We start from the raw sequence: 24,544 nt of genomic DNA, 5'->3' as shown, positions 1-24,544 counted from the left end.
GCCGTGTCCCCAGCGTGCTGCGGGCCCGGGAACTCCCGGCGGACGGGCAGAGAAGCGCCCCGGCTTCTCTGCGTCTCAGCCCGCCCCGGGGGTGCGGTCACTGCGGCCAGGCTTTCAGCACGGAAAAAGATTGGAGGGTCCAAGTCACCCCAAAGACGACAGGCATTAGCAGAGCCGCGGGCGGCGCGTGCATGGAACCGGAATGTGCTGCGCGCCCGCCCGGAGCGCTCGGAGCCCGGAGGCCTGCCCAGGAGGGGAAAACGCAGCTGGGCGGCCATGGGCCCCGGGGTCCTGCCCCAGGCTTGCTTCTCATTTGCGCTCCATCCAACAAGAGCTCCTGTTCCGTGTGCCATGAACTGTGCCAAGGGCTCCAAGTGCCAGGCATCAGGTGAATCGCAGCCCCAGCAAACTTTAATAACTACTATGATTATTCCGAATGTACCGGGGAGGCAGCTGCTCACACAGCAGAGGGTGTTTCTCAAAGTGGGACCCCGCCCACCAGCAGCGCCAGTCAGAATCACCTGACAACTTCTTAGAACTTTTGGCCAGGCGCGGTGGCTCATGCCTGCAATCCCAGCACTCTGGGAGGCCGAGGAGGGCGGATTACAAGGTTGGGAGTTCGAGACCAGCCTGGCCAACATGGTGAAACCCCGTCTCTACTAAAAATATAAAAAATTAACCGGGCGTGGTGGTGGGCGTCTGCAATCCCAGCTACTCGGGAGGCTGAGGCGGGAGAATCGCTTGAACCCGGGAGGGGGAGGTTGCAGTGAGCCGAGATCACACCACTGCACTCCAGCCTGGAGACAGAGCGAGATTCCGTCTCAAAAAGAAAAAAAAAGAAAAAAAGAAATGGGCCCAACCGCAGACCTAAATATTCCAAAACTCGGCTTGAGCCTGGCGATTTGTGTTTTAAAAGCCCTCCGGGTGATTCCTGTGCATGCTCGATGAGAACCCTGAACAATTAGTGACAGGGCTGGAATGAGAATCCTGGTAAACCCGCCTCCTAAACCGGTGTTCGGAATTACCCTGCCAGGGCCCGTGCTGCTCACTGGTCCTCTTCGGTGCTGCCTCGTGTGCTGCAATCTTTTGGGGCCTTAGCAACAGCTAAGGAGGGCGCATGACTCCAAATAGCCAATAATTTGAAAACTTTCTATGGTGGAAATTGTCTACCAGTAGTTCAGTTTCTCTTTTGTTTTGATATTTAAATAAATTTGTCTCTTTCTTTCTCTTTTCTTTCTTCCTCAGGGTCTGCTGCCCAGCCTCCCTCCTTTTTTTTTTCTTTTTTTCTTTTCTTTTACCTTTTCTTTCTTACTCTCCCTGTCTCTCCTTTCTTTCTCTCTCTCTCTCTCTCCCTCTCCCTCTCTCCTTCTTTCTCTTTATTTCCTTCTTTTTCTCTGTTTCTCTCTTTCTCTTCTTCTCTTCTCTTTCTTTTCTTTTCTTGCTCTACTGCCCAGGCTGGAGTGCGGTGGAGCTATCATGGCTCACTGCAGGCTTGACCTCCCAGACTCAAGCTGTTCTCCTGCTTCAGCCTCCACAGATGCATGCCACCATGCCTGGCTAACTTTTGTATTTTTTTGTAGAGAGGGAGTTTCGCCATGTTGCCCAGGCTGGTTTCAAACTCCTGGGCCACGCCATCCTATTGCCTCAGCCTTGCAAAGTGCTGGGATTGGAGGCATGAGCCACCAACTCCAGCCGTGAATTTGTATCTCTAAGACCCTAAGACCTGGGAGCAGGAGCATGAGTTAGTAGATCCTAGCAAGAAGACAGTTCTGACAAGCACTGGGAAAGGCAGGGAAGCCATCTGGGTGTTAACAGGTGAATGAAGAAAGTAATCTTTTTTCTAACCTGAGACTCCAAGGTAGGGTTGAGCTATTCAGAAGGTGAGGTGTTCTTTGATGGAGTCAGGAAAGAAGGCCAGGAGAGTGTGGAGAAGAAGAACTTGCCCAGCTACATGTGATCAGAGTGACGTGAAGGATGGACATTCTTCCAGGAGTAGAAAGCGGGGCATCCGCTCACTCTTGGCATGGTGCCCAACTCCCCTAACTCTAAGCAGCCTTCCACCAACTCCCTTCCTTTCACATTCCAGGCTGTGGGCTTTAAGCTCCAGAGAGACTTTCTACAGAGCTTCCTTGAGCATCCCTTAGCCCCTCTGTCCACCCTCTGGACTCTGATTCCAACTCACTGCCCCAGCTACTTCTATTCTTGTCATGTGCTTTACTTGACAGCTGTCTTTCTCAGAATGAGGGCACTTCCTGTGGAAGACTGTGGGATGCTGCCCCTCATGTCTCTCTCCTTGGGTCTGAACACTCCCTGTACGGGTCCGACCTACCGTCTTTGCTCTGTCCTTCCTCCACCTCTGCCCTCTGACCCTCAGGGGTTGTGTGATCCTGACCTGAGTCCGGCACCTTAGTCAGGACCCAACCTAACCGGAGGTGAATGGTCCCTATTCCTTCCCAGGACAGGGTCATGACCATTACCCCCAGCCTGGAGCTCCTGAGAGGCCTGGGCCCAGCTTCCCAAGAAGTAGCAGCAGTCTGCGTTGTGTGTTTTGCATTCCAGATTGTGTGTTTGCATTACTCATCTGATTTTACTTCAGCTGACATTGATTTTAAACGTGACTTGGAATCCTCAGAATAATTAGCTGCCTAATTTGGAGGTGCATGTAGTTCGCAGGATGTGTGACCCACCCCTAATGTGTCATGCACTGAGCTGTTCTCTCCTAACAGGAAGGACGGTGCAGGCTTCCTCTCCACCATGCCAGGAAGGTTTGCAGATGAGCTGCCACAGAATAGTGACTGCAACCTCTGTCTCTGCTGGTGCAGGCAACTTTCGAAAAATGTTTTTTTAGGCTGGGGGTGGTGGCTCACACCTGTAATCCCAGCGCTTTGGGAGGCTGAGGTGGGAGATCGCTTGAAGCCATGAGTTTGAGTTCAGCCTGACACAGCGAGACCCTGTCTACAAAAAATAAAAATACAACAGACATGGGGGCCCACTTGAGGGTGGAGGGTGGGAAGAAGGAGAGGATCAAAAAACTACCTATTGGGTACTATGTTTATTACCTGGATGACAAAATAATCTGTACACCAAACCCTTGTAACATGCAATTTACCCATGTAACAAACCTGGACATGTACTCCTGAACCTAAAAGTTTAAAAAACATATATGATTATGAAAAAACGAAAATAAAAAAATTAACCCGGTGTGTTGGCATGTGCTTGTGGTCCCAGTTACTTTGGAGGCTGAGGTGGGAGGATTGCTTGAGCCTACGAGTTAGAGGCTGCGGTGAGCTATGATTGCAACGCTACATTCCAGTCTGGGCAACAGAGCAAGACCCTGTCTCTGGAAAACAACAACAACAACAATAAAAAATGGGTTTCTGTAAATGAAAAAGTTATATATAAATGAAATGGAAAATAAAAATGAAAAAGTTATATATGCACATGGTAAGAAGTCAGGCACTATGAAAATGTATACAGTGAAAGCTCCATTTCCGACCTCTGTAGACATTGTCTCTATCTCCAGAAACCTTGGGTCCAAGGCCCCATACATATTCATGACTGAAAGTTCCCGTAAGCGCATCTGCAGGCCATGTCTGGATTCTCTTAGCTGCAAAGACCCGGGATGACCCCTTCTCAGGAAGTCCTGTGAATTTCTTTTTTTTCTCACAATCTTATATTTATTTCTTGGTTGTTTTAGATGCGGGTTTTGGGTGTTCTGAGTTTCACTTTTCACATGAGCCTGCGTCAAGGGGGTTCGCCCTGTAAGGCAGGAAACCTGGAGGGGAGCAGAACAGTGGAAGCGTGACAAGGCAGCTCTGCGAGGCTGTTGACACCAGCCCTGGCCCTTATCTAGTCTGTTCCTTCCACAGGGTCCCTGGTGAGGGGATACCCACCTCTGGGTGGGGCTGAGTGAGGGAGACCTGCCTTTCAGTGGGAGGTGCTGGCTCCACTTAGCTACGGTAGTGTGCAGGGGATGCCGTGAACTTGCCAAGGAAGTTAGAAGGGAAGCCAGCTGGTCAAACTCCCCGTCTCCTATCATTACCTCTCATTTCACTCTCCCCTACCCTGAGGGAAACAAGGGAGTCTCCCACTCCCTCCCTACCTCTGTGTTTCTTATCTGTAAAGTGCAGTGAATGAGAGACTTAGGGTTGTTAATGAAGTTCAGGTGAGATAACATGTGACCGTGTGAGAGTTTGGTCTTCTAAATTACATCTGCTGCTCTACTTCTTTCCTCCATATTCACACTTACTCCTCATCTCATTCCCATGCTCAGGAGAAAAACAGTCAAAGCAACAAACGTTTTAGGGAACCCAAGCAGAGCTCTCCTAGTTCTGCCATAATCACTCATGCGCTACAATTCACCCATTTCTGTGTGCCTCAGTTTCCGCATCTGTAAAATGGATATGTGATTTTTATGATTGGGTTGTTAGATTAAATAAGCAAAGTGCTTAACCCAGCGTCTGGTACACAATAAGCAGTCAGTTGAAATTTGGATGTTAGCCATTATCATTAGTTGTTTTCCTTCTTTCCTTCCTCCATTCCTCCCTTCAATAAAATGCTGTTAAAGTGCTCCATGTGTTAGCCTCTATGCTAGGTCAGGTGTGGAGATACAAGGATAGTAAATCACATCTTTCTCATCCAGACACCCATAGTTTGTCAGGGGAGCCTGATGTAAAAAGGACTATGAAGGGGCCGAGCTAGGACTAGGACTAGGGTAAGGCAAGCGAGGACACTTCTCTTGAGTGCAAAATTTAAGGGGACAGCAAAAAACTCAGTAACCAAGATAAATAATACTTTAATGCAATATCTTAAGAAACATCAAAATTAATGCAAAAAATCAGTGATAGACAAAGTATCAAAAAATTTAAAATAAAGAATCATCTGGGCATGGTGGCTCATGTCTGTAATCCCAGCACTTTGGGAGGCTGAGACAAGAGGATCACTTGACCACAGGAGTTTGTGACCAGCCTGGGCAACACAGTGAGATCCCATATTTATTAAAAAAAAAAGAAAAAAGAAAAAAAGAATAGTTTCCTCCTAAGCCATATTGAAGCCTAAGGAAAAAAGAAAAATATCTACCCTCATACATATTTTTCTGTATTTTTTAAATGGTTATTTTTTCCTAGAGCATTAAATTAGTTGAAAAAACATTGAAAACTTGAAACATAGGTGTATTAAAACTCACAGCATTACTTTAAATATTTTATTTATTCCAAAATGGAATTTATTATGATTTTACTTCAGCCTTAGTTAATTATAATTTATTTAAGATCATCACTTGGTCGAGGGAAATGGTCAAACGTGGCAATCTCACAATTCAAAATGAAATAAGCAAAACAGTTAGTTTTGAAAACATGACTAATTAGTTTCCTTGCCTTAAAGCCAGGAGCTTATATTTTTCCCTTTGCCTCAAGCTCCAATTTGGCTCAGCATGGCATTGGATTGGGACCTGGACAAAGAACCCAAAGAGAATAGAGAGGAGAATAAGAGACAGGGAGAAGGGTTGAAAGAGTCAGGTGGGATGGGGAATATATTATTTTTTCTAATGATCCAAATATCACATTTTCAATGTGCAAAATTTCAGATGCACAGAAAATCACAAAAAAGAAGACAAGTTATCCATAATTATGTTACCTAGAGATAACCAATGTTGCTATTTTGGTATGATATAGTCTGCTCTTTTTCTATGCATATATGATTTATATGTACATATGTATTTCATCAATTCTAAGATGCATTTTAAAAAATCTTTAACATTTCTGAAATTGGTATGTATCTTAAATTAATGGTGTTATAACTTAGCAGTGTTGGATCATGCCTGTAATCCTAGCACTTTGGGAGGCTAAGACGTGAAGATTGCTTGTGTCCAGGAGTTCAAGACCAGCCTAGGCAACATAGTGTGACCCCTGTCCCTATAAAAAATACAAAAATGAGCCAAGCATGGTGGTGTGTGCCTATAGTCCCAGCTACTCAGGAGGAGGCTGAGGTGAGAGGATCTATTGAGCCCAGGAGGTCTCAAACTCCTGAGCTCAAGTGATCCACTCACCTCGGCCTCCCAAAGTGCTAGGATTAAAGCTGTGAGCAACTGTGTTCAGCCCAAGTATCCTTATTTTTACAAGTGAGAAGTTTATAAGCACAGCAGGTCCCTGTAACTGCAGTCTGAGCACTTAGCCAGTACTTTCTGCAAGTCTGTCTCTCCATTTATTCAAGTCTCTAGTTTATGATCCTCAGAAAAGTTTTCTAGTGCTCTCTCTTCCTAATCTTTACAGCTCTTGTTAAAATGATTCCTTGGCATTTTATATTATCTATTTTAGGAGACTCTTGGTCAGTCTTTTGTATAACCGAAGCCTCCTAATATCATACAATTAATACATTTTCCTCTCTTGGGAGACATACGGGATTGTCAAACTGTAACTATAGACTTTCTACTTAAATCACACAAGATCATCTCCTTAAAAGCAATCAAGTGTGCAAGATCTGTCTGTGCCTTTCACAATAGAGAAATTTCATAATTGCAATGAATAAAACATCCAAATGCTTATAAAATTTTGCTGTGAGAACTTTTTCTGTTCAAAACTGTGATTTCTTATTTAATATCTCTCTTTAAAAAAAGAAACATATGCACATTTAACCTTCTGAAACAGTTAATTGGATTTCAATCTGACAGTTATTTCACCCAAAGAGAAGTAATAAAAGGGTCTATAAACTAACTCCGCAGAGCAAACAGTCCTCCAGCTAAAAGCAAAACCTGTTATCTTCCCCTAAAAACAGAGAAGTTTCTGTTTTCTTTCCCACTTTGTTTGTTTGTTTGTTTGTTTTGAGACGGAGTCTCGCTCTGTCGCCCAGGCTGGAGTGCAGTGGCCGGATCTCAGCTCACTGCAAGCTCCGCCCCCCGGGTTTACGCCATTCTCCTGCCTCAGCCTCCCGAGTAGCTGGGACTACAGGCGCCCGCCGCCTCGCCCGGCTAGATTTTTGGTATTTTTTAGTAGAGACGGGGTTTCACCGTGTGAGCCAGGATGGTCTCGATCTCCTGACCTCGTGATCCGCCCGTCTTGGCCTCCCAAAGTGCTGGGATTACAGGCTTGAGCCACCGCGCCCGGCTTTTTTTGTTTGTTTGTTTTGAGATGGAGTCTCACTCTGTCTTGGCCTGATCTCGGCTCACTGCAACCTCTGCCTCCCGGGTTCAAGCGATTCTGCTGTCTCAGCCTCTGGAGTAGCTGGGATTACAGGCGTGCGCAACCACACCCGACTAATTTTTGTATTTTTGTAGAGATAGGATTTCACCATGTTGGTCAGGCTGGTTTTGAACTCCTGACCTCAGGTGATCCACCCACCTCGGCCTCCCAAAGCGTTGGGATTACAGGTGTGAACTACTGCATCTGGCCGAAGTTTCTGTTTTCTTAGACATTAAAAAAAAATCACAAATTTCATTAAATTAAATCCTAATTTAATATTAATAAATATGAATAAATATGTCAAATATTAATAAATGAAATTTATTAATATTAATATCTGATATTAATATTGCTTTGGATTGTAAGTAAAGGAGAGGTGATAGAATAACTCATTGGCAGATGAAAACCTGTCTCTACTAAAATACAAAAAATTAGCTGGGCGTGGTGGCACATGTCTATAATCCCAGCTACTTGGGAGGCTGAGGCAGGGGAATTGCTTGAACCCAGGAGGTGGAGGTTGCAGTGAGCTGAGATTGTGCCGCTGCACTCCAGTCTGGTGACAGTGTAACACTCCATCTCAAAAAAAAAAAAAAAAAAAAAACCCATGTTGGCACTGTCCAAAGGTAGCATGGAGGTACAAAGTGGTCCCTCCTCCTGGGTGTGGTGGGTGGAGTGGGCAGAGGCCACGCAGAGCCAATCACTGCCCCCTGGCCCACTCCAGGGTTTGTTCCACCTGGACCTGCAGATAAATCCCGAGGCCTTTGATCTCAAGGATTTCTAACCACCTAGAGATCAGGAGGAAAGACTGCAAAGGAAGCCCTAAAGTAGAATAACCTTTTCTTTCTCCATGAATGGAATGTGAGTTATGTTTGCTGAGGGCAGATTAAAATAGATTTTATTGTTTGAAATCAGGAATTTACAGAAACTCTTTGAAGAGCTACTATCAGTGAAGACCTTTAAATCCCCCACTGTGGTAGTGGGCAAGATAGTCACGTACAATTGTAATGTGTATAGGTTTTCTCAGAGTTGGGACCCACTGCCAGGCGGGGAGTTGGTGGTATTTGATGCTGTTGTCTGGGGAGGAGTGGTACTAAGAAAAAAAAAAAAAAAAGATTAGTGAGGAAAAGACAAAAAATACAAAACACACTCAAAGTTGCCCATGGAGTTACATCAGTTTGATGGGATACCCTAGGACACCTTAGGGGTCGGTGAACCCTTTAACCATTCAATGGAAAAGATGACTAGGGGTATAGATTGTCTAGTTTGTTTATATGACATAACTTTTTTCCAGCAGTACTTGAGAGGAGTGTGAATTAACTCCCTTATATACATATATATAATTCTTTGTATTTTTTATTTTTATTTTGAGACAGGGTCTCACTCTGTTGCCCAGGCTGGAGTGCAGTGGCGCTGTCACAGTGAAACGGGAAAGGTTCCCTCGTCCTCCTCACCGGGAGTGCAACAAAGGGAGCGGCTCACTTCTTTAGCGCCCGGCTGCTGAAATCTCTATGGAACATACAGATGGGCAGGTTGTGGGGTTCCGATCCCACGGCAGCATCTACCTTTGGACAGTGCCAACATGTTTTTTGTTGTTGTGTGTTTGAGACGAGTGTTGCTCTGTCGCCAGTTAGTGTTTACAGCTCCTGAAGCCCCAGTGGGCCTGTGCTACTGTGTGCTCTTTTAGTTTTGCTGTCTAAAGGCAGCTGTGCTAACCAACTGGATTAGACCCTCTGCCTTATTGCGAGGACAGAGGGTTTTCTGGATCCCGGGTTCTTGCCTTGGTGTAGCAGAAAAATCAGATCATATGTGGGCTTGGAGAATGAGTGCAAGGTTTTATTGAGTTCAAGTAGCTCTCAGTAGATAGGGGAGCCACAAGGGAGATGGAGTGGAGAGGTGGTTTTCCCCTGAGTTGGGCCACTCAGCAGCTGGGCTCTCCTCTGACTGCCCCAGGCAAACTCTATGTCTTTCCCTGGGCCCGTGGCCTGCCGGCCTGCCGGCGTCTGCCAGTGCGTGTCAGTATGCTCTTCCACGGGTGTATTCCTCTCGATGTCCAGCTGCCTGTGCGTTCTGTTCCTCCGCTGATCTGGTCCTCTCGACGTCCAGCCGCTTGTGTCTCTGCCCGCTAGGGTCTCGGGGTTTTTATAGGCACAGGATAGGGCTGTGGTGGACCACAGTGGTCTTCGGAAATGCAACATCTGGGCATGAAAACAGAAACGCCTGTCCTCACCTAGGTCCATGGGCACAGCCCTGGGGGTGGAGCCCCAGCCAGGGACCACGCCCTTCCCTTCCCAGCACTTCCCTGCCCTCCTCCCATATCAACTCCTCACTGCAGCCTCAACCTCCCCAGGCTCAAGCAATCGTCCCACCTCAGCCCCCTGAGTAGCTGGGACTACAGGCATGTGCAAGCACACCCAGCTAATTTTTCTATTTTGTTTTTTGTAGAGATGGGATGTCCTTTTGTTGCCCAGACTGGTCTCAAATGTCTGAGCTTAAGTGATCCTCCTCCCTCAGCCTCCCAGAGTGCTGGAATTACAGGCATGAGCTACGGTGCCAGGCCCCTTCATATCTTAACCACCAGGAGAAGCAGACCTGAAGTGATTGATGCCTTGATACACGTGTGTTCTGCAAGACTAGAGTAAGATGTGACGGGCATATGTTGTTACAACAGGGGGTGAGCTCAGACTTTGAAAAGATATTGGCTTCACTCACAGAACATCAAGACTTGGAATATCCCGGGATTCAGCTACTGTTGAAAGGAAACCAGTCCAGGTTTGCAACACCATTGAGTGATTTAAGGGGTGCAAAGCTAGGATGCCTCAAGAAAAGAGGGAGAAGAAGCCCTGCTGTGCTGAGCTTGAGACAGGACTTTCAAAACCCCGATGGGCTCTGTAATGTGTTATCCTGTCCTGGCATTTGCTACCCTGATGAACCCACAGGTGCTAAATTTCAAGGCTAAAGTGAGGCTTGGCACAGCAGCTCATGCCTGTAATCCCAACACTTTGGGAGGCTGAGGCACGTGGATCACCTGAGGTCGGGCGTTTGAGACCAGCCTGGCCAACATGGTGAAACCCCATTCCTACTAAAAATACAAAAATTACCTGGGCATGGTGGTGTGCACCTGTAATCCCAGCTACTTGGGAGACTGAGGCAGGAGAATCTTTTGAACCTGGGAAGTGGAGGTTGCAGTGAGCGGAGACCACGCCGTTGCACTCCAACCTGGGGTAGAAGAGTGAAACTCTGTCTCAAAAAATAAAAAATGAAAGCTAAAGTTCAGAGTAGTTGACTCCTAGGCATTTATTGATCCCTTTGCAATTAATCTAAGTGCAATATGGTGATTCCACTCTCCTTGCCAGTGATGGGCAAAGACGGGTGTCTTCTAGGGGTGCTTGTCACTTATTCTGTTCGTTACAGCATCATCCCATACGCCCAGATGCTATGGGAGAGGCACATCTCAATATGGTACTAGGGGTCCCTGACAGAATCCCCCCCGCCCAGTGAAAGGAGAGACTCTGAGAATCCCTGCATGAAGTCCCCCAGTTAGCTGGCAGTTGTGTAGTTACGGGTAAGTTGTTTAGCCTGTTTTCATTTTTTTTAAAGGACAATTATATAGAGTCTGTTGCGAAATTTAGGTTAGGTAATAGATGTAAACTGCTCAAAACAGTGCTTGAAACATAATACATGCTCTGTGTTCAACAAGAACAACAGCAACAACCACAGAGGCACTCCTCACTACCTGCAGGGAGACCCAGGATACCTGAACTCTACTAAATTGTGGCCACTCAAGCCTGAACAGAAGGATCCGTGGAACCAACACGTGAGTTTCTTGATATGTGCCTGTTACTCCACCAGAAAGCGTTACTTACTCATTTCCTGAGTTTTGGCAGGAGCCAGGACAGCCTGTTGATGAGGTTGGCTGAATCATGAAATTTGGCCTGGGTTTGAGGGTGGGCAAGAATGGCCACTTGGATCCTGCTCAAAGTTCTTTCATTTTAGGTTTACTTCCAAAGCAGCTGAAAGCAGTGCACAGGATAGAAATGAAACAAGGGTACATTTGGGTGGGTGGCTGCTGCTTCCCATGGCCTCTTATGTCAACTCCCAGAGAAGCACCCCTCAGAGTCTGGCGATGTTACCATTCAGTGGGGGGAGAAAGATGTTTGCCAGACTGGAGGAGCACACAACTGCAGGTTCACTGCCTTTATACCCCAGCCACATGGCACCCAGAAGGAATAAGAACACCTGTTTTATTTAACACCCAGCATTAATTATGTTAATCAAGCCATGTCACCCAAGTCTAAAGTCTAAGCCTTGAGATTCTTCCCACGTCAGCCTTGGGGCAATCATTCCTTATCTGTACCTTTGCCATAGGCAGGGTGGTTGCTAGCCCACGGGGAGCCTTGTGTACATAACTAAAAGGCATCCTTTCTGTTGGGCAGATGCAAAGCTATACATTAGGATGCTTGCTTGGCAAGCTAAGTGTGTACAAGGCACACAAGTTGCACAACCACAGGTGGTGGCAGTGGCTGCAGGGACCTGGAGTTCCCATTTCTGCTTGGGGCCTGGCACGGTGATCTCTGCCTTAGAGTAGGCAAGGGAAGTAGGCTTCACTCAGGGTGAGGTCAGACTTGTGAGCAAATCACAGGACTCTTACCGTGCAGCCGCTGTTGCTGCAACACAAGAGCATACGCAAATAGGACATTGGGAGCGACATGAAGGGGTTGGATGGATTTGGAACCCTGGGCTGCCTGTTGAGCATAAAATTGTCAATCTGTGGAAGTTGACTCCTGACCAAATGCAAGAGAGGCTGGGGAGCTTGACTATGTACAAGGAAAGGCAGAGATTGGGACAGGGCAGTTGAGTACAAAGAACCTGTTTTTTCCTTTAGCATCATTTAGGGAACTACCTTTGATTCTTAGTCCATGAAATTCAGATGAGGACCTCCTTCTCCCGCACCAGCCAGGTGAATCTGTAATCTTGTAGCCACAGTGATTGGTTTAGGGTTAGGCATGTTACCCAAGCCAGGCCACTCAGAGCCTTCTCTGAGACATTTCCTAGAGCAAGCAAAAAAGATGAACTCCTCTCCCCATCTTCTCTCCCCCACCCCCACATGACCACTGATGGGATCATTGGATGGGAAGTCTGTATGTTTAGGGTGGCTCGTGATCCTCTTTGTGATTACATGAGGCAGGAGAGTCAACTTGACTGTGAAGCCAACGCTGAGAAAGCAGAGAAAGATAAAGAATGAGAGGACTCCAGTGATATCTTTTGGACTTCTGGATCCTGCTGTACCTGAGTCATTTATCCCTAGACTTCTCCCTTCTTCCACTTTCTTTGCTTTCTCCCTCCTTCCCTGCTTTCTTTCCTTCCCTTTTCTCTCTTTTTTCCTTTCCATATTTTTTTCTTGTTTTGGTTGAAATTTGTTTAAGTGTGTTTTTGTCACTTTCAACCAAAAGAATCTGATTAATAAGTAATATGATACACTGGATTAAGTTACTGCTATAAGAGGGTGAAAGCGCTTGAGGTAAAAGGGCTGTCTGTTCATAAAAAACCCAGGTCTGGCAGAGAAGAAGCAGAGAGAAACTCCCAAGAAAAGCTTAGGAAATGATGCTTCTGACTCTCCAGGGAGCAGAGGAAGGGAGTTGGGTGGTGACTCGCAGTGGGGAGGTGGGAACACATGGGATTGGAAGGGAGGGACCACCCATCCTTTTAGGCTTTATCCTATGAGAGGCCCTTGAACCATGCAGTTTCCAGGCAGATCTTGAAGATCTTGGAAAACCAGGAAATTGGAAGGTTTCCCCTTGGTAGAGAAGGTGATCCCAAGAATTGAGAGGCAAGAGGCTGGTTAGTGTCTGGCCTATTCCAAGCGCTTCAGGACATACTGTACCTCATTCCCTCTGAGCACTGGGGAGGTCACCATTTCTCTGCTTCATTACACCATTAGGCTTAAGCCTGTTGATGTTCTGTGCCTAATCATGTCCCTCATGTTTGCTTTGAAGAAGTTGCACCCAAATTCCCCAGTGGGGGTCTCCCCCATTATATATAAATAACGCTGCTGTAAACCTCGTTTATGTTCATCAATGGCCATTTTCTTTCTTTTTCTTTTCTTTGTAGAGACAGGGTCTTGCTATGTTTCCCAGACTGGTCTCAAACTCCTGGCCTCAAGCAATCCTCCCACCTGGGCCTTCCAAAGTGCTGGGATTATAAGCATGAGCCACCATGCCTGCAGGACCCCATGGCCGTTTTCTTAGGATAAACTTCTAGGATGAAATTTACCAGGTCAAAGGTTATAAACATTATTAAGGTTTTCAATTCATTCCAGGAAGAAATATTATCTATTACTAGAAAAGAGATGTAAAAAGTTCCAGCCTTTGTCAACTAGGAGAGTGATGATCATCAAATACCGCACATAAGAGGTGACTTGTTTTTCAGAAAAACAGAGCCATGTAATGATGCCTATAATAAATTAAATTAAGGCCATAAAATAGGGTGTGAGTGCAGCAGATCATGTGGCATTAAAGAAATTGGACTGTCTGGTTCCCTGGAGATACACAGGACAAACACACCAGAGAGGTGATGTAATGGGGTTATCAGGGCATTTCCTTGAGAGTATCCCAACAGTAGCAAGTGTGGTGGTAGCCACAGGGGCAGAGGCAGCTGTGGCAGCAGCTGTAGTTGCATTTACTTCTGTGTAAGTGGGGTTAGGACCAGAGGAGGGCAAAGAGCTAGTCTTTCACTCTCAGGAACTCTTTGTCTAGTGAGAGAGATCACCAACTGCAAATAAAATTATCCCAAGGGAGAGATTTTGGCCTGGTATAAATAACATTCTAAGTCTATTCACAGTTGGAAAGGTTAATGCATTTGAAAGCACTGTGGAAGCCATAAAGCATTATTGGTGTGGGGTAGAGTGTTAGGTACTAGGGAGAAAGACAAGAAAGACCTGGTCCCTATCTGTAAGGAGCTTCCAGTCTCCAGCACAGTCACTCTAGAATGTGATATGAATGTGTAACAGAGGGGTGTATGTAGGAGGCCCAGTGGTGGCATGAAGAGGGAAGTGGCTAAATTCACTTGCTGCTTCAGAAGGATTTAGAAGAGGTGACATGACCTGGTTGGTGATGAATGAGTAGAAGTTTGCCAGGTAGGTAAGTGGGAGAGACGCAAATAGAGTAAAGGGCATTTGTGTGACATTGGTGGCCCCCACAATTTGGGGAGCAAATAACATGCCCCTGTTATTCCTCATAATTTAGTGCTCCAGGCCCCACATGCAGTGATATCAGGTCTGTGGCCCTCTGAGGTTTCACCCTCTCCCCTAGATCCTTGGGGTTACTAGTGTTGAGGGGAACTTGGCTCTGGCTGGTAGCGCTCATTGCAGCAGGGGACTGCAGCTAATGAGGAGGAGCCAGGCTAGGCCAGGCAGTCCTCCCTGCAAAAGCTGGGCAACGTTTGAGGCCTGTGAAAGGAAGTGGATACTAGAGTGATATTTTATTCCTGGGAGTGTGTCTTACTCCATTTGGGCTGCTGTAACAAAATACCTGAGACAGGGTAATTGGTAAACAACAGAAATCTATTTCTCAGTCTGGAGGCTAAGTCCAAGATCAGGGTGCTGGCAGGTTTGGTGTCTGGTGAGGGCTGCTCTCCTCTTCCAAGATGGTGCCTTGTTGCTGTGTCCTGGCATGGAGGGAGGCGGAAGGGCAACTTGACTGACGGGAGGAGCCTTCATGGCCTAATCATCTTCTAAAGGCCTACCACTAATACTGTTGCATTACAGATTAAATTTCAACATAAATTGCTTGCTTGCTTTTTCGTTTTTTAGAGATGAGGTTTTGCTCTGTTGCCCAGGCTGGAGTTCAGTGGCACAATCATAGCTCACTGTAGCCTGGAACTCTTAGGCTCAAGCAATCCTCCTGCCTCAGCCTCCCAAGTAGCTGGCACTACAGGCGAGCATCACCATACCTGGCTAATTAAAAAAAAAATTTTTTTTTTGGTAGAAATGGGACCCCTCTATGTTGCCAAGGCTGGTCTGAAACTCCGCAGCTCAAGTGATCTGCCCACCTTGGCCTCCCAAAGAGTTGGAATCAGAGGTGTGAGCCACCATGCCTGGCTTCAACATAGATTTCAATATAATTTTGGAGAGACACATTCAAACCACAGCGGGGTGTGTCTCTAAAGCATAGGCTCCCTGCTCTCCAGGAAGTATGCCCCTAACTGAATTGCTCAAAATTGCCTCCATAAACTCTTGGTTTTTCCACCAGGCCACTTCCACTGGGTGCTCAGCTGCCTGCCCTGGTGTGGGAGGCGCACAGATTCTGACCATAGGCATCTGTATTCGTTCCCTAGGGCTGCTATAACAAAGTACCACAAACTGGGTGGCTCCAAACATGTTTACTGTCTCACAGTGCTGAAGAAATCTGCAAGGCCATGCTCCCTCTGAAGTCTGTATGGTAACCCTTCCTTCCCTCTGCCTAGCCCCTCGTGGCTGGCTGGCAATTTTTTGTGTTCCTTGGCCTGTGCAGGCAGCATTCCAATTCTCCATCCTCATATGGTGTTTTCCCTGTCACACTGTGTCTTCACATGCCTGGCTCCTTATAAGGACACCAGTCGTATTGGATTAGGAGCCCACCCTACTCCAGTATGCCTCATCTTAACTGATTACACCTGCAAGGACCTTATTTCCAAATAAGGTTACATTCTCAGGTATTGGGGGCTGGGGTTAGAACGTCACCATATCTTTTTCTGGGGACACAATTCAACCTATAATGGGTTTTTGTTTGTTTTTGAGGCAGAGTCTCACTGTCATCCAGGCTGGAGTGCAGTGGCCCGATCTTGGCTCACTGCAACCTCTGTCCCCTGGGTTCAAGCGACTCTTATGTCTCAGCCTCCTGAGTAGCTAGGATTACAGGCGCGTGCCACCACACCCAGCTAAGTTTTTGTGTTTTTCTTTAGTAGACATGAGGTTTTGTCATGTTGGCCAGGCTGGTCTCGAACTCCAGACCTTAGGTGATCTGCCCACCTCGGTTTCCCAAACTGCTGGGATTATAGGCGTGAGCCACTGCGGCCAGCCTATACTGGGTTTTCTGAGAGATGTGGTGGTGGAGCTTTGAGATGGCAAAGACCAGTGCTCCCAGTGTTTGGAGGTGCTGCTCAGGGGCGATGGCGCAGGAGCATGATGTTTGCCTCTCTCTGCTTGACGGCCCAAGGCTGCCCAGGAGTATGGCTGAAGGGAGCTGGGGCTCTGCTGGAGCCACATAGCAGTGATGTTGCATCTGGAGGGAAGGGTGGAATGGAGTCCCTGTCAAGGGAGCTGTTGCTGGGCCCCTTCCCACCTGTTCCTCAAGAAAAGGAAACTGCCAGTGTGATGCTCACTCCAGAACATTTTCCTTTTAGAACAGAGGAGTGAGAAACGCATCTGACTAGCTACCCAGTCTTGTTTTTGGTTGTCAGAGTTATTCTGGATATTTTTGCTTGCCCATTAATTAAAAAAAACCCTGTTCATAATTTTATTGTGATGTCCTGAAATTTATAGATGAGTGAAAGGAGAAGTAATATACATGTATACTCTTTTTTTTTTTTTTTGAGACAGGATCTCACTCTGTGGCCCAGGCTGAGTGCAGTGGCACAATCATGACTGACTGCAGCTTTGCCCTCCCAGGCTCAAGCAATCCTCCCGTCTCAGCCTACCGAGTAGTTGGGACTACAGGTGCACACCACTACACCTGGCTAACATCTTTAATAAAACTGAGTTTTTCCTACCAGATATACAGTTATTAAATCTATTCAAGACTCTTTTGTGCCACTCAGTAGTATTTTAATGATTTTTTTCTTGTAGTTCTTGCACACTATTTACTGTTTGCTAGATCTTTTCTCTCTTTGCTTGCTAATATAACAGGAATCTTTTTTTTTTTTTTTTTTTGAGGCGGAGTCTCGCTCTGTCCCCCAGGCTGGAGTGCAGTGGCCCGATCTCAGCTCACTGCAAGCTCCGCCTCCCGGGTTCACGCCATTCTCCTGCCTCAGCCTCCCGAGTAGCTGGGACTACAGGCGCCCGCCATCTCGCCTGGCTAGTTTTTTGTGTTTTTTAGTAGAGACGGGGTTTCACCGTGTTAGCCAGGATGGTCTCGATCTCCTGACCTCGTGATCCACCCTTCTCGGCCTCCCAAAGTGCTGGAATGACAGGCTTGAGCCACCGCGCCCGGCCAACAGGAATCTTTTCTCTCATCTTGTTATCTAATCAGTTGTGTTTTGTGTTATAGGAAAGCTATTGATTTTTGCATAATATTCTTTTGCCTAGTCACTCACTTCTCTGAATTTTCTTACTATTTGAAATCATTTTCAGTTGATTCTCTTAGGTTTTCTAGGTTTACAATAATATAATTTAATCTCTTTCTTTTTGATATTTTTAAAGAGATGGGGTCTTGCTGTGTTTCCCAGGCAGGAGCACAGTGGCTGTTCATAGATGCAATTGTACTACACTGCAGCCTTGAACTCCTGGACTCAAGGGATCCTCCTACCTCAGGCTTCCTAGTAGCTGGGACTATAGGTGTGCACCACTGCGCCTCTGATTTTTACACATTTTATTTTTTTCTGTTGTCAAGTTCCATTTGTAACCAAATGTAAGTCTGGCTGGTCACTGCCTGAGACGACAAATACTCAAGAGGTGAGGTGTGGTGAAGTACCAGCAGTTGAGGAAATGGCTAGGCTCATGCTTCCAAAAAACCATTTCAACTTTTTGGGCTGAGTAAGGGGATTTAAGAAGGAAAATGTGGTATGGGAAACATGTGGAAATGTTGGGTGCGGGTTCTGTGTGTCTCGTTCCATGGCTATCTTGATAATCGCCCCTCCCGAGGCCTGGTTGGCATCAGTTTGACTTTGGCCTGATGGTGATGGCGTCATCATTTGTAACTTTCCTGCAGGAGGATTCTGCAGCTGGGTCTCTATGCCTGGTTTATTTCAGAATTGGTTCATGGAATTTCTAAGCAAGCACATAATTAGATAAGTAAGCACAATGCATGGGAGTGCCTGGTGGGAAAGGGAGGAAAACAAAGAGTTTTAAAGTACATTTCAAGGCTATATTTTGAGTTTAGAGAAAAAAAGTTTTAAAATGCATCTTGAAGCTGAGATACTCGGTTACACATTGACCTATTCAATCCTTCCCCACCCACCAGGTAACAGTAGTGTTCTTCATCATCTTTAGCTAGTTTTTTACTTCACCAGGAATATATCTCTACTTTCCCATTAAGTATGACGCTGGCTTTGATTCTTCTGGTTAGAGTCATCCTGAATGCATCTGGTCTTGAAATTAATCTTTTTTTTTTTTTTTTTTGAGACAGAATTTTCACTCTTGTTGCCCAGGCTGGAGTAAAGTGGTGCAATCTCCACTTACTGCAATCTCTGCCTCCCAGGTTCAAGTAATTCTCCTGTCTCAGCCTCCCAAATAGCTAGGATTACAGGTATGTGCCACCAGGCCCAGCTAATTTTTCTGCATTTTTAGTAGGGACAAGGTTTCACCATGTTGGCCAGGCTGGTCTCAAACTCCTGACCTCAGGTGATCCACCTGCCTCAGCCTCCCAAACTGTTGGGATTACAGGTGTGAGTCACCATGCCTGGCCAATCATTTTTTAGTTAGAGGGGATTTCTTAAAAACTTTCTTGTCCCCCTTCCCACACTCCATGGTTTGGATTTCCTATCTCTTCAAACAATCTTTCTTTTTTCTGTTTTCTTTTCTTTCTTTCTTTCTTTTTTTTTTTTTGAGATAGGCTCTCACTTTGTTGCCCAGGCTGGAATGCAATGGCAGGATCATAACTCACTGTAACCTCAAACTCCTGGGCTCAAGCCATTATCCCATCTCAGCCTCCGAAAGTGCTGGGAATACAAGTGTGAGCCACTGCTCCTGGCCCAACAATCTATTTTTTTTTTTCAATACAGAATTACCTGTTTAATTGAGATTTCAGTTGCTTATACAGAGTTGAGCAATTTTTTTTTTTATCAGTGGAGGTTATTTATTCTCATTTATTATTATTTGCATTTACGTTTTTTCTCCTTCCCTGTTCCTCCCCTATGCAATGATTTGGTTAGCTGATGCTTTAATCTTTTCTGATGCTCTATTGCTTTTCAATTTTCTAATTCAGTAATTTCTACATTTATCTTTAAAAAGTCTTTCTTTAGGCTGGGTGCAGTGGCTCACACCTGTAATCCCAGCACTTTGGGAGGCTGAGGTAGGTGGATTATTTGAGCCCCAGAATTCAAGACCAGCCTGGGCAACATAGCAAAACCCTGTATCTACTAAAAATACAAAAAATTAGCTAGGTGTGGTGGTGTGCTCCTGTAGTCCCAGCTACTCAGGAGGCTGAGGTAGGAGGATCACCTCAGCCCAGGAAGTTGAGGCTACAGTGAGCTGTGGTTATGCCATTGTACTCCAGCCTGGATGATGAGAGCGAGACCTGCCACAAAAAAAAAAAAAGTCGTTTTTAAGTTATTTTGTGGTTCTTTTTCTAACTTTTTGAGTTGGATGCTTAGTTCATTTATTTTCATTTTCATATTTAGGTATGTAATTATCTAAAGCTATAAAATATGTTTGGTTCTAGTCTTCTGCAGTTTCAGTTGAAAGAGCTGCTTAAGCGTTTAAGAAGTTCTATTAGTAGAGTTAAAAAAAATTGTTGTCTGGGCAAGGTGGCTCATTCCTGTAATCTCGGCGCTTTAGGAGGCCAAAGCTTGAGCCCAGGAGGTTGAAACCCCTTCTCCACAAAAAATACAAAAATTAGCCGGGCGTGGTGGCATGTGCCTGTGATCCCAGCTACTCGGGAGGCTGAGGTGGGAGGATTGCTTAAGCCCAGGACTTCCAGGCTGCAGTGAGCTGTGATGGTGCCACTGTACTCCAGCCTGGGTGACAGGGTGAGGTCCTGTCTCAAAAAAAGAAAAATTGTTACTGATTTTAAGTTTTATTATCTCTTGACAACAGGATGCCTTTCACTCTATCAAAATTATTGAGGGTCTTTGTTTTTTGGCCTAATAATCAATTGTGATGAATACTCCATGAACCACTGAAAATATGTATTCTTTGTTTCCAAAATATAGAATTTAATATATATCAATTAGATCATATGAATTACATTACTTGGATGTACATCTTTATTTTTAAAAATGTTTTAGTTGATGCATAATAATTGTATATATTTATGGGGTACATGTGATATTTTGATACATGCATACAGCATGTATTGATCAAATCAGAGTATTTAGGATATCCATTACCTTGAACATTTATTATTTCTTTGTCTTGGGAATATCTCAAATCTTCTCTTCTAGCTATTTTGCAATATACAATAAATTGTTGTTAACTGTAGTCACCCTACTGTGCTATTGGACACTAGAACTTATTTCTTCTATCTAACTGTAGGCTTTTATCCATTAACCAACCTATGTTCATTCCCCATCTGCCCCTGCTCATCCTAGCCTCTGGTAACTATCATACTTCTCTCTATTTCTATAAGATGAACTTTTTTAAGCTCTCATATGAGTGAGAACATGTGATATTCGTCTTTCTGTACCTGGCTTATTTCACTTAATATAATGACATCCAGTTCCATCCATGTTGCTGCGACAATAGAAATTCATTCTTTTTTAATGCTTAATAGCATTCAATTGTGTGTAAATACCACATTTTTCTTATTCATTCATCCATTGATGGACACTTAGGCAGATTCCATATCTTGGCTATTGTGAATAGTGCATGGAGATACAAGTATCCCTTTGATACACTCATTTCCTTTCCTTTGGATAAATACCCAGTGATCAGATTACTGGATCACATGGTAGTTCTATTTTTAGTTTTTTTAGAAACCTCCATATTGTTTTCCATAATGTCTGTACTAATACACATTGTTACTATCAGTTTATAAGAGTTCCCTTTTCCCTGCATCCTCACCAGCATTTGTGTTTTTCTGTCTTTTTACTAATAGCCATCCTGGCTGGGGTGAGATGATATGTCATTGTGGTTTTTATCTGCATTTCCCTAACAGTTAGTGATGCTGAGCATTGTTTTCATATACCTGTTCGCCATTTGTGTGTCTTCTTTTGAGAAATGTTTACTCAGATCTTTTGTTCATTTTTTCATGGGATTGTTTTATATCTTGCTGTTGAGTTCTTTACATATTCTGGGTATTAGTTTCTTGTTGGATGAATAGTTTGCAAATAATTTCTCTCATTCTACAGGTTGTGTCTTTACTCTGTTGATCGTTTCCCTTGCCGTGAAAGAGCTTTATACTTTAATGTAGTCCTATTTGTCTATTTTTGTTTTTGTTGCCTATGCTTTTGAAGTCTTAGCCACGAAATACTTTGCCTAGATCCATGTCCCAAAGCATTTCCTGTATGTTTTCTTCTAGTAGTAGTATTTATAGTTCCTGGTCTTACAGTTAAGACTTTAATTCATGTTAATTTTTGTATATGGTAAAAGATAGGGTCCAGTTTCATTCCTCTGCATATGGATAGCCAGTTTTCCCAGCATCATTTATTGAAGAGGGTGTCCTTTCCCCAGTGCATGCCCTTCATGCCTTTGTTGAAAATCAATCAGTTGGCTGCAAATATGTGGATTTATTTCTGGGTTCTCTATTCTGTTTCGTTGGTCTGTGTGTCTGTTTTTATACCAATACCATGCTGGTTTTGCTTATTCTAGCTCTGTGGTATATTTTGAAGTCACGTAGTGTGATGCCTCCAACTTTGTTCTTTTTGCTCAGGATTGCTTTGGCTATTTGGGATCTTCTTTGGTTCCAGACAAATTTTAGGATGATTTTTTCTATTTCTGTGATGAATGTCTTTGGTATTTTTGTAGGGACTGCATTGAATCTGTAGATTGTTTTGGGTAGTATGGTCATTTTAACAATATTAATTCTCCCCATCCATGAGCAGGGGATGTCTTTCTGTTTGTTTGTGCCCTCTTCAATTTCTTTCATCAGTGTTTTGTAGTTTTCTTGCAGAGATCTCTCACCTCCTTGGTTAAATTTATTCCTGGATCTGGGGTTTTTTTTTTTTTTTTTTTTAGCTATTGTAAGTGGGATTGCTTTCTTTGCTTATTTTTCAGCTAGTTCATTATTGGCATATAGAAAAATTGTTGATTTTTTAATGTTTACCTTGTATACTGCAATTTTACTGACTTTGTTGGTCAGTTCTAAGAGTTTTCTGGTAGAGTCCTTAGGTTTTTCTACATATAAGTTCATGTCATCTGCAAGGAGGGAAAGTCTGACATCCTCTTTAATCTGAATGCCTTTTTTTTTGAGATGGAGTCTCACTCTGTCGCCCAGGCTGGAGTGCAGTGGTGCGATGCCAGCTCACTGCAAACTCCGCCTCCTGGGTTCATGCCATTCTCCTGCCTCAGTCTCCTGAGTAGCTGGGACTACAGGTGCCCGCCACCATGCCTGGCTAATTTTTTGTATTTTTAGTAGAGATGGGGTTTCACTGTGTTAGTCAGGATGATCTTGATCTCCTGACCTCGTGATCCGCCTGCCTCGGCCTCCCAAAGTGCTGGGATTACAGGTGTGAGCCACCGTGCCTGGCCAATCTGAATGCCTTTTATTTGTTTTTCTTGCCTGGGTGATCTGGCTAGGACTTACAGTATGATGTTGAATAAGAGTGGGCCGGATGTAATGGCTTACACATGTAATCCTGGCATTTTGGGAAGCCTAGGCAGGAGGATCACTTGAGCCCAGGAGTTTGAGACCAGCCTGGGCAACATAGTGAGATCTCATCTCTACAAAAAATCATAAAACGAGGTGGGAAAATCACTTGAGTCTGGGAGGTTGAGGTTGCAATGAGTTGTGATTGCGCCACTGTACTCTCACCTGGGTGACAGAGTGAGCGCCTACCTCAAAAAAGAGTGGTGAAAGTGGACATCTTTGTCTTATTCTAGTTCTTAGAGAAAAGACTTTCAGCTTTTCCTCATTCAGTATATTAGCTGTGGATTTATTATATGTGGGCCTTTATTGTATGGAGGTATGTTCCTTTTATGCCTAATATGTTGAGAGCTTTTATCATGAAAGGTGGTTGGATTTTACCAAATGCTATTTTAGCATCTACGGAAATAATCATATGGTTTTTGGTCCTTCATTCTGTTAATGTGATGTATATTGATTTGCATATGTTCAGCCATTCTTGCATCCCTGGGATAAATCCCACTTGATCATGATGCAGTATCTTTTTGATGTGTTGTTGGACTTGGTTTGATTTTGTTGAGGGTTTTTTGCCCGTATGTTCATCAGAAATATTGGCCTGTAGTTTTCTTTTTTGTTATTGTTGTATCCTTGTCTATTAGGTTGGTGCAAAAGTAATTGTGGTTTTTACCATTGCGGGGGGAACAAACAGGCAAAAACCACAATTACTTTTGCACCAACCTAATTTTGATATCACAGTAATGCTGGCCTCATAGAATGAGTTACAGAGAATTCCCCGCTCTTCGATTTTTTGGAATAGTTTGAGAATAATTGATGTTAGTTCTTCTTAAGTGTTTGATAGCATTCAGCGGGAAAGCCATCCAGTTCTGGGCTTTTCCTTGTTGGGAGACATTTTATTACTGATTCAATCTTGGTATTTGTTACTGCTCTGTTCAGGTGTTCTGTGTCTTCCTGGTTCAATCTTGGTAGGTTGTAGGTGTTCAGGAATTTATCCATTTCCTCTAGGTTTTCCCATTGTGAGCTTTACTTATTTTTTGTCTTGCTCTGTCACAGGCTGACAGAGGTAAAATAAGCTCTTCTTAGTATAATGTGTGTTGATTCTTCCTTGTATGTCCAGTAAACTTTGTTTTATATCTTTGTTGCTATGTTATTTGTTTACTCAGATATGTGTTATATCTTCATTGTAATGTAAACCTTTATTGTTATAAATTTTCTATCTTGGACACAAATATGGAAATAACAGACACTGTGGACTCCAAAAGGGGAGAGGGAAGAAGGGAGGTGAGCATTGAAAATTTACCTTTCAGGTACAGTGTTCACCAGTTGGGTAATGGGCATACTAGAGGCCCAGTCCCCAGCATTACACAATATACCTGCATAAGAAATGCAACTGTACCCCCAAATCTAAAATAAAATTAAATATAAAAATATACAGTGCCTATATTAGTCTAGTTTAATAATTTTCGCCTTGAAATCAATATTACCAGAAGGTAAGGGCACGAGCTCTACTCTCGTCCTTTTTAAAAATTTACTTGGTATACCTTTGCTCATTCTTTTATCTTTCAAACTTTCTGAGTTACCTTGTTTTAGCCATGACTCTTATCCTGGGAATAATCTGTACCTTCAGCATTTCGCCAGCTTAGGACTAGTGCTGTCCTAAGTAGTACCCACTGGCCTGGGGAATTTGCCTGTTTGATGGAGGTCTTTTTTTTTTTTTTT

General features: G+C 44.4%; 1 protein-coding gene across 2 annotated transcripts in view; it reads left to right on the top strand.

Annotated features, from left to right (window-relative positions):
- The window catches only part of SLC4A8 (solute carrier family 4, sodium bicarbonate cotransporter, member 8), a 128,651-nt gene that overhangs the window by 454 nt on the left and 103,653 nt on the right, over positions 1-24,544 (top strand). The window contains exons 2-3 of one of the 2 annotated variants that reach the window (XM_011930639.1): positions 10,773-10,805; positions 10,858-10,989. The exons of the other annotated variant lie outside the window; for it this stretch is intronic. The gene's annotated coding sequence lies outside the window, so the exon portion shown is untranslated. The remainder of the gene's footprint in view (positions 1-10,772; positions 10,806-10,857; positions 10,990-24,544) is intronic. 2 annotated transcript variants of the gene reach the window in all.

This window comes from Colobus angolensis, unplaced genomic scaffold (assembly GCF_000951035.1).
Source record: "Colobus angolensis palliatus isolate OR3802 unplaced genomic scaffold, Cang.pa_1.0 Scaffold87, whole genome shotgun sequence".
Lineage (NCBI taxonomy): Eukaryota > Metazoa > Chordata > Mammalia > Primates > Cercopithecidae > Colobus > Colobus angolensis.
The sequence above is the reverse complement of the archived record's forward strand: the minus strand, read 5'-3'. Positions and strand labels throughout refer to the sequence as shown.